At 39.6% G+C, this 9986-nt stretch overlaps 1 long non-coding RNA gene across 1 annotated transcript; it reads left to right on the top strand.

Annotated features, from left to right (window-relative positions):
- Window positions 1–398: 398 nt before the first annotated feature.
- On the top strand, window positions 399–5037 carry LOC141160993 (uncharacterized). The gene is made up of 3 exons (XR_012250608.1): window positions 399–501; window positions 2959–3149; window positions 4798–5037. It is a non-coding gene; the product is annotated as an uncharacterized lncRNA (long non-coding RNA).
- The last annotated feature ends 4949 nt before the right edge of the window (window positions 5038–9986 follow it).

The following is a 9986-nucleotide window of genomic DNA, read 5'->3' as shown; positions in this document are numbered from 1 at the left end:
GACCCTTCAGGAAAAAAAAAACCCTTGGCTTTTCTTGGTTTTCCTCTTGAAAAATAAAGTGCGCCTCTCACTTTGGAGGACCTGATACATTTGTGCTTTGAACTAGTGTGGCCCATTCTTTTCAATAGGAATTGTGTAATGCTTCATTTTACCTCTGGGGGTGCTGTAGAGAGATTCAACACTTGCTGCCTGTATTCTGCACTGATTATCACTGATTGTTGGATTTCTAAGCAGCCGGACGCTCTGTTATCAACTTATAGTTAGGGAGGGGCAGGGGATTCGTGATACAATCTATTACACCTGCTTTATAGAAGGCACATGCACTAGTCTCGGTGTTAGATTACATGTAAGTGCTTGATAAATTGCATTAATAGCAGTTATGCTCTGCAATACCTTATACCATCAAATGACAGAACCGTGCTGATTGCCACAGATTCCTGTATATACAGCTGCTGTTAAACTCCCTGGAGTACGAGAATGAAGGAGGGGGGATCGGAGGGGGTGAGATGGCATTTTTTTCAGGTGTCATGGCATTAGCAGCCACTTTAGGAATCCCAGTTACATAGCAACAGTGAAATATTTTTCCGTCCTCGCTGCATGTTGACTGTGGTAAAAGCAAGTAACCTGTTCATGTTTTATTAATAATTGATCAGTCTTTTATGGAAAATCTGGCAGTGATCAGCGGCCATGCAAACACATGCCGAATAAATATTGTATTGGGATGATTGTTGAATATCTGTGAATCGCAAATAATTATGTTTGATGTAAAATTTGAAATTTTGCCTCCGATATCTTCTTTTTCTTGCCATGTGATACATAGTAATAGTAGGTTCATGCATGAAAATCCTTCATTTTTCCCTATGGGACAGAGAGTAATGGCCAAGTGATGATTTTTATATGTTTTTAAACTGTTCTCTTTCTAAAGCTCGTTGATGTACTTTTTTTTTTTAAAAAAAAAAATAAGTGCTATTTTTGTGGATTTTGTAAAACTGACTTCATCAGAAAACCCATTTTACTAAAATAAATCACTTTATTAATATCTCTTAAAGTGTAGCTAAGCTTTTTATTATTATTTAAAGGTGTTGACCTACATTAATATTGATTTTCATCCTAAATGTCTCTCTATTTATTTTAATAATATAATTGTTTTTCTAATATGGTTTAATTAAAAAGTCCCTACTCTTCCCTCTCTAATCTAAAACCCCCTGAGACAGATGTCACTTTCAGGGCCCTACTTGTCACGTTCTCTCCTTTCAATGCACACTGACAGTGCACTCTCTTCTCATTGGAGCCGGTGAGGGAGCGCACTGTCACTGTGCACTAATAAGAATATAGCACAGCAAGAAGGGAGCTCTTACTGAGCATATGTCAGAACTGACAATCGACACACACCCTGCACAGCAAGGACTAGCCCATCTTCTTAAATAAATGACACTGATAAAGCTTCATTTCAGGGTTGGAACAGAAGTTGTGGTAGTGACCACAGCCTCTGCCCCCCTGATGAGGTCTCGAATGAGTATCCCAGCATGCACTAAGGATCCTCAAATGAAATGTCATCAAAAATGGAAATTGGTTAAAAAAAAGAAAGAAAATAAAGCAGTTAGGTTAGAGAGAGAATGTTAAGACTTTTTAATTAAACCATATTAGAAAAACTATTTTATTATTAAAATAAATACAGAGACATTTAGGATAAAAATCAATATTATTTTTGGACTTCCCCTTTAATTATTTATCAATCTTTGCAAAGTTAAGATTCTTTGTAATGTACTCCATTACCTTATTTTACTTCCTTTTCTCTCCATGCTGAAAGCGCTGTTTTAGCAGCCTTGCACATGTACTTGGAACAGCTGTTTTGAACTGTACCTTTATCAAATATCCGTACTCCTGTGTGAGCTTCTCTGTTCCTGTCCCCTATTGCATAGACGCTATTTACAAATACACTCCCTGTCTAAAAATGGGGGTGGGAAAGATACTTTATAGACTTGAAGTTTAAAACAGCTAATCTAAGTGTATGAGCAAGGCAGTTAAAAAAGCCATTTAACAAGCATGGAGATGGAGAGAAAAAGAAGCCAGATAAGGTAATGGAGTACATCACAAAGTTTTACAACTTTGCAAAGATTGGGAAATGACTTGATTAAAAAAAAAAAGTTTAGTTATTCTTTAAAAAAAAATACTGTGCTGGCCCCCTTCTGGTAAGGCCCACTAATGCATGTGTAAAAGAGGGTGCGCATTGCTCAAGAAGACGCCGGGTCAAAGAAGGAGTTACATTTCATAAAATTATTTTATTGTTATATGTGTATAAATAAATCTGCATTTTATCCTTATGGCCGGTGTATGTCTCGGTTTCCTGCAGGTTCAACTTCAAGGACGTCTCCAGAGAGTGGGAGGACTGTGCAATAGGGGAACTATTGAAGGCTTGAAGGCTATAGGGGTTCAATTAGGGTAAGATGCAGTTAAATGGTTTAGGAGTAGCCCATATACGGGGAGGGGTTATAGTCTAAATAACAAAAAGGGGAAGCTCTTTCGGTTAGAGAGGTCTTAGTCTCAGACAGTGTAAGGGAAAGGTCCAAGTTCAGTGATGCACAAACTGCGAAGGGTCCTATCAGTATTGAGTCTCCAAGCTGCATGAGGACACTTCTGAAGTTTTGCTCAGATCCCGGGACAGTTCCAGGCCTAGGGCCCGGAAGAGGCAGTGGATTCCATGGCTCATTCTCATCTAAGCTAGGTGATGGGCCTCAATCTGAAATGCCGAATGAGAAGACCCTGGTACCCACAGAATCGGTTGAGGTGGGGGCAGTTTGGGCAGAATGGAGGCAAGATCTGGTAGCGTACTGGGCAACAGGAACATCAACCAGGGGGGACTCTATCTCATTCTATATGCCGCAGCCGAATGTATCCGAATTGCACAGTAAAGCTGATTTGTTGAATCGGACCAATTATCTCCTTATATGTGTGCAGCTGAATCCGGTTCCCAAAGACAGGGAGGTAACAAGGGCTCGTGAACGACAAGTGAACACAGGACGAATCCCACTGCACAACACACTTATGACAGGTCTCCATTTAGAAGAGGGGTTTTAGGGTGAAGAGAGGACGGTACCAGCCCACAGCACCGGCCCTGGCCTCCCCTTCACATGTAAATGAAGCAGAAGGTAATGTCCACATGAACAGATTATCCAAAAGTCCTAGTACTATAGCCCATATTTATTAAGACTAGTCTTTTATCCACCAGAATCGTATCTGTATTGTCAAAATATGTGGTCTACTTTCCCAAAAAATGATCTTTTATCAGATATGCTAATTAGCTGATCGGTGCACCATGGCTGGTCCAGTGCTCTTTCTCACGCGTTCTACGTACCTAGTTCTCTCCCCCTGCACTGTCATCTCCATATTCAGACTCAGTATCGTTGAATGAGCGGGATTTAAAGCCCGATAGCGCTCGCCCAACTAAACCCAGTGCTGTCAATCAATGAAGGAAAATAAGTGCAGCGGACCACCCACATTGCACCAAACAACTTATCAGCTTATTGGATAAAGGATTTTTTTTCTGGACAAGTGGATCACATATTTTGATAATGTAAGTTTGATTCTTCTCGGGGCAAGCTTTCCTTTGTCTTGTTTTTATTTTGTTCCTTTTCTTTTGTTTGCACCCAACTCATTATTCTATTTTCGCCTTTTTTTAAGTCTATTTTATATATGGTCGCCTGATTTTTTTTTGTTTGCTGCTTTGTAGATGGAGTCTATCAATTCCTTCACTCATCTATTGCAACTTTTTAAAAAGTCACAAAATCTGGAGCAACTTCACTTCAGTTTTTCCGTGGTGTATTTTTTTAAGTAAGGCAAAACTTTGGTGCAATTTTGTGACTTTTGGCACCAAAAGTCACAACAACAGTTTAAGACAGGAATAAAGTCTATTTTTGACTCTGTGCCAAATTCATCATTGAATCACGTGCACCATTTTAATGAATTTGGTGCCAAAAATGGCAACTAATACCACTAAACAAAAAAAGAACAGGACAGTAACAGAACAGGAAAAGGAAAAACACAAATGATGAATTGGGGCCAAAGAATCAGCCAAAAACATCTGAAATCGCTATACTTGACCTACAAAGCGGCTATTCTGACTCCATAAATAGGCTATGAGTTTGGGATGCTTGAGACACTGTTTCCATTGATGTTTCTATGTACCAGTACTCACACGAAGATATTTCATCAGGTAGCTCGACTGCAGGAGACACGTATGAAGATTCCAGAAGAAGGTTTATTTTTAAGCTGAATTCTTGTAGTTATGCAAAATTACAGTAGGTAAAAAAGGACTATTCTGAACCATGGATGCAAAGACATGAGCTACTTTACATGGCTATGACTGCAGAAAACAAACAAAAAAAACAAAAAACAAATGACCACATATAAAATAGACTTATAAAAGGCACAAATAGAATAATGAATTGGGTGCAGAAAAAACAAAAAAATGCAAAACACACAAAAATAGACAAACAGGTGTAAAGGCAATAATGAATCGGTTCCATAAGGTCGTCTGAGCCAATGTGGATTTCCTGAAACAACAGAAAGCAGGAGTCTAGAATAGCCAAAATGGGCAGTGTGAGAATTGCAAAATTTCTATTTTTTTCAATGCAATTTTTGATAAAAAAAGTAATAAAAAAAAATGACCAACATTTTTAAATAAATACATTTAACATAAAATCCTGATTTATACAGTAAGGTAATTTTGTGATACATATCCTTTCTTTATTATTTATTTGTGTGAAACCATTGAGCCCCTATTCCCTCCTTTCCTAGAAAAGAAGCTGTACACTGAAAAGAAAAGTCCTATTTGCTGACAGGGAGTCGATTTAGACGGAATATTTTAAAGATGTTGATATACAGTAACTTCACCACCTGCTCTGGTACTAAATCCAAAGATCAAATCTCCATCTGTAAAGCCCGTCTGTGATTCTTATGGACTGAATCTTAACAAAACCAAATGATTTTGTAAAATTGTAAAACTTAATATTCAGTAATTTTTCTTGAAGGACAGAAGCTTGGAGTTACTTTGGGGGAAATAGGGCGTTGTGTAATCTGATAAATCGGAATGATCCTCGGAAACACAATATAATTTTGAGTTAAAATATATTTTTGCAACACAATCGATTTCTTTGTGTCATTTTATTTCACAGAATTTAATTTATTTTTTAAAGATGTTTCTAAAATACAATTTTTCAGCCTTGTTATTAATGAACATGTAGGGTCACATTGTGAACGAAAAATTAAAAAATGACCAGTGGTCATTGATCAATCCAGGCAGTGTAGAATGTGCACAGCAGAAATAACTAGGGGATACAGTAATGGGGACCTCCAAGTCCCCATTACTGTACCCAAAAAATGACACTTTTTTTTCCTACTTCTTTGCTTGCCATATTAAATAATTAAAAAACAAACAAAGGGAGCTCAATTTTTTTGCTGTAAATAATTGACATTTTCACCACAACAATTTAATCTTGTAACATAACATCTATGATATTTTTTTTGCCACTGACATAGAATTTTGTGACCCAAAATTGTAATTACCTAATTATTTTCTTATTTTTACTAAAAATTCAATGTCATGACAAAATAGACTGAAAATAATCACAATTTGGGAGTTCATTAAATTTGGTATACATGAATTTGTGTCACAGAATATCCTTTTGTAATGCTAGTGTAATTTTTTTTTTCTTTAATCAAATTAGAATTTAGATTTTTCTTTTTCAGAATAAAATATTCCGGTATGCTACGTATGCTTCGCAATTTTAAATGTAAATCAATGGGAATTTGCAAGAACAGAACTATAGCAAAGGTGTAGACAGAATCTTAAAGAGTTTTTAATTTGAGACTTTGATATTTATGATATTTATGAACAATCCTTAGGAAAGGTCATCAATATCAGGCCTGTAGGAGTCCGAAACCTTGCATTCCTATCGATCGGCCGATTGAAGAGGCTGCTGTGAAGCAGAACAGCTCCATTTATTGTATAATGGCTGTAATCGGTACTGCAAGCTCTCTCCCATTCACTTGTATGAATGAATGATTGAACTGACGGAGAAATGAATGAATAAATAATACTTACCTATGACTTAAAATGTGGAAGAATGACTCAATAGCAGGGTAATTTCCGAGTAGGAAAAATGCCCCCTGTGTCGCCAAATTGACTTATGTGTAATGTGAACATGTCAAAGCTTTTCAATGATTTTCTGCTGGGCTTTACAAGATGCAGAATTCCTCAGATCAAATAGAGAGTAATTTTTTGCTTTGCTCCAATGTAGTAACCATTGTATTGTACATTTAGCAGAATAACGTTAAAATCTATAATTCTAAGACTCTCATGCAGTTAATAGGTGCTAAACCCTCTTTAAAGGGAATCTGTCACCAGGTTTCTGCTACTTCAACTGGGAGCAGCATAATGTAGGCAAAGAGAAGCTGAATCCAACGAGGTATCGCTTAGATTACTGGGTACAGCCGTTCTCACTAAATCAGAGTTTTTAGATTTAGCAATGCAGCAGAGCTGAGGAAGCTAACCCCGCCCCCACCATGGGAATGCAGCAGAGCTGAGGAAGCTAACCCCGCCCACACCAGGCTCTGCATATACAATGTCCATAGACAGTGAGCTGACTGTCACAGGAGGGGGCGTCGCCGTTACAGTAATGATAAACTATTGGTGCTAAAACAATCATTGAAGACAAACAAAAACACATAGCTTGATAAGAGAGGCATCTCTGAAATCTGTGTTTTAACCCCTACATCATGCTGTCTGCAGCTTACATAGCAAAGACCTGCTGACATATCCCCTTTAAGGGCTCATTCAAAAGACCGATTTGTCCAAGTACAAGAAAAACTGATAGATTTTTTTGGATCACACTTTGATCAGAATTTGGTCCGAGTGTCATCCGTTTTTCTCCAACGTGGAGGGAAAGGAAAAAACTCTACCTTCTTCTTTCTGACAGTCTGCGAAAATTGGCATTTGGATGCCATCCGAGTTCGGCCCAATTTTTTTAGAGACCCATAGACTTGAATTGCCAATTTTAATCTAACCCTCGGATCTAAAGCAGAGATGTCTCCACCGCACGGTCCGCAAAAAAATGACGGACATGTGAATGGTCCCATAGACAGATAGGAGTGTTATTCATGAAAATTACAGATGGCAGTCATATTCAAAAATTGGACTTCTGAATGAGGCCATAAAGTGATTAATAAATTAGCAGGATTTTTTTAAATAGGGAACATGGAGTATTTGGGTCATTGGCATTCTATCTCCTGGTACACAATGAAAAGGATGTGGTGGTCGCTGGAGTGTCATTGGCCCTTGAGTTAACTTTTGGTGGCCCTGCTCTCTCATTTGACTGATGTCCCTAAAGATCGGGTACATCATATGAAGCCCTATCATATCATATCATATGAAGCTTGATTGATGCCTAGGGGCATCAATCAAGCTAGATTGGGTGGCCTTAGGATGTGGCCACCTCTATCCCTCAGTCTTGATCACCTTGACCTCCTTGATGGCAAAAAGTAAAAAGCATATAGTACAACGAGGATTTAAGTTCTGCAAAGAAATCCATAAGAAAGCACAGGAAGGGTACACAATTGACTAGTGATGGTGGTTTGAAAACCAAAAATCTGCTGACAGATTTTCTTTAACTCTATGGCGATACATTGCATTTGGAGCCCAATTTCACATTGGTAAATATTGTATTGCTGAAATAAACAGCAGATATTGGTAACTAACAATTGACCCCTGCACAGGAGGCAACATGAAAAAAAAATTACTTTCCAACATTGCGCCCTCACCTAAGTGCCGCCTTAGGCACAGGACCTCCAGTGCCTACGGCACAATACAGCCCTAAATTGATCCTTTATTGGTGTGTGCTATTTGGTGAGCTATATAATTGTACATGCATCGAGCCGTACATTATAATTCTATTAACATTAGCGGCATATATCATGATTAGGACAGATGAATATATTTACGGCATGATACATTCAGTAGATATCTGTTAATATTCTGATAAAATGTATTGGCACTTATGAGTAGAGTAAGTGAACTCTTCAGAAACGCAGAGCATTGTGGCAGAGCAGCAAGTCGAAAGTGCATCTCTACGTGCCAAACATGTTATACAAATCGGCCGCAGTTAATTTAATTTATTCTGGGAGCTATAATGATCCCCAAGCAGCGAACTGTGAATTAGATTGACACATTGCTATAATTAGAAGCCATACAGGCAACGGTAATATATATATTGTGTAATTCTGCTCTGTTTCCACTGATAACATGCAATTAGTCAAGTTTATGGGTGCAGCAGAAATCCATTATGTTGTACTTATTGTAGATTACCTTATTTATAGTCATCATATGGCTATAAGCTTGTATTTATTGTATAGCCTCATTGCTATGTTCCTGGGGTGCAGTCTCCTTATAATAAGTAGGATAGGTCTCTTTAAAATGGGGGCACCCTCCAAGCAGCTCCCCTCCAATCCCCATTTAATTTAATATCTTGCTTTGTTGTAAGAAGGAAGACTTGCCTAGGGACAGGTGCAGAGCTCCGGCGCCGGAACTGCCAGGGTCCTACCCAGTGTTGCCAGGGGACGGGATTAAGAGTGCACGGGGGACTTCCTGGACAGAGCTGGGGGACAGAGGAGAGGGACGGAAGAGAGGTAGTCAGGTGTCTGGGCTTGCGCGAAAGAGACAGTTGGTTGTGGAGAGCAGACCGGCAGTTGGGGAGAAACGGTCTGACCTGCCGACAACGAGAGAGAGACGTGCTGCCCTGTCCTTGGTGAAATAGAGACGCACTGACCTGTCTGCGGTGACGGACGAACGGGTGACACAGTTTGTCGCAAAACAAGGGGCGTGCGGTCTGTACCGGGCCTACAGAAAGTGATGGTTCAGTTACCTGCATCACCACAGTTTTCCAGACATCTGACGGTGACCTACGGGTGAGGCCGCACCAGGGATTAGTGATCCTAACGCAGTTTGTTGTACGCCGGAGGAGCTTGCTACGGCTCTTAAAGGAGTCATGACCACTGTCATGTGGTCAAAAGGACTGGGGGCCCAGTGGGTGAGACCCGAGACCGCCCACTGCAGCCAGAAGACGGACACCCTCCGGAGTGAGTGTCTGAAGACGGACGTAGTTATCGCTAAAGGACAGATAAGTGCAAGCCTCCAGTAATCTACGTTCTCTTATTCAGCCTGAACTTTTGGGACTTTGCCGTATTGTTCATCCTTTCCGTGTTATAGTTAAACCACAATCGTTTATTGTCCGATTTTACTGTTTTATTGTTGGGTTACTTAAATTTACACTCCCTGCGTGGAGAAACCAAATCTTGAATTAAACCTCTGCCATACTCTCTGCGTGCTGTGTGCGGCATCCGAGCCTTTTAACATTGTTGATTGGCTAAGTGGAACCCCACAGTCGCATTTATGAAACATTATCAACTAAAATTTCATGAATGTGGCCCTGTGGTCTCCATAAATCCGTCACTGTAGCGGATCCCTCAGTATGCTTTAGGTGGGCTCAATATAGGATTTGTACATCGTGACCCTTTCTGACTTTCATTTCATTTTTATGGAGGATGTGTGGCTCTGACATTTTTTACAGAATATGGATAAATGTCTAGTAATTGGGGATCTCACTTTTTAGACCCCCACCTTAAAGGAAAATGGTGGTCTCCTGCACCTTGCTCTGAAACCCAAAACACATCCAGCCACATCCCACAATAGACCAAGACTGGCCATATGCAATACATAGATGTCGGACGAAAACTCATTCGGCCGCAGCTATCTCTCTCAGCCACCTATTCACATGCACACTCAGGTTTGCTGCCGAGCATGTATTCTTTATGGACAGAGATGATTAAGCCTCTGGCAAATGGTTATGATAGCAGTTTATCTCCTACAGAACATGATATCCAACTGTGTGATCCTAATGTCCTTTGACATCTGCTTTGGGGAGAGAGTCAGG

The sequence above is a fragment of the Phyllobates terribilis genome, unplaced genomic scaffold (assembly GCF_046119375.1).
Source record: "Phyllobates terribilis strain yellow unplaced genomic scaffold, ASM4611937v1 Scaffold_9__5_contigs__length_417890890, whole genome shotgun sequence".
Lineage (NCBI taxonomy): Eukaryota > Metazoa > Chordata > Amphibia > Anura > Dendrobatidae > Phyllobates > Phyllobates terribilis.
The sequence above is the reverse complement of the archived record's forward strand: the minus strand, read 5'-3'. Positions and strand labels throughout refer to the sequence as shown.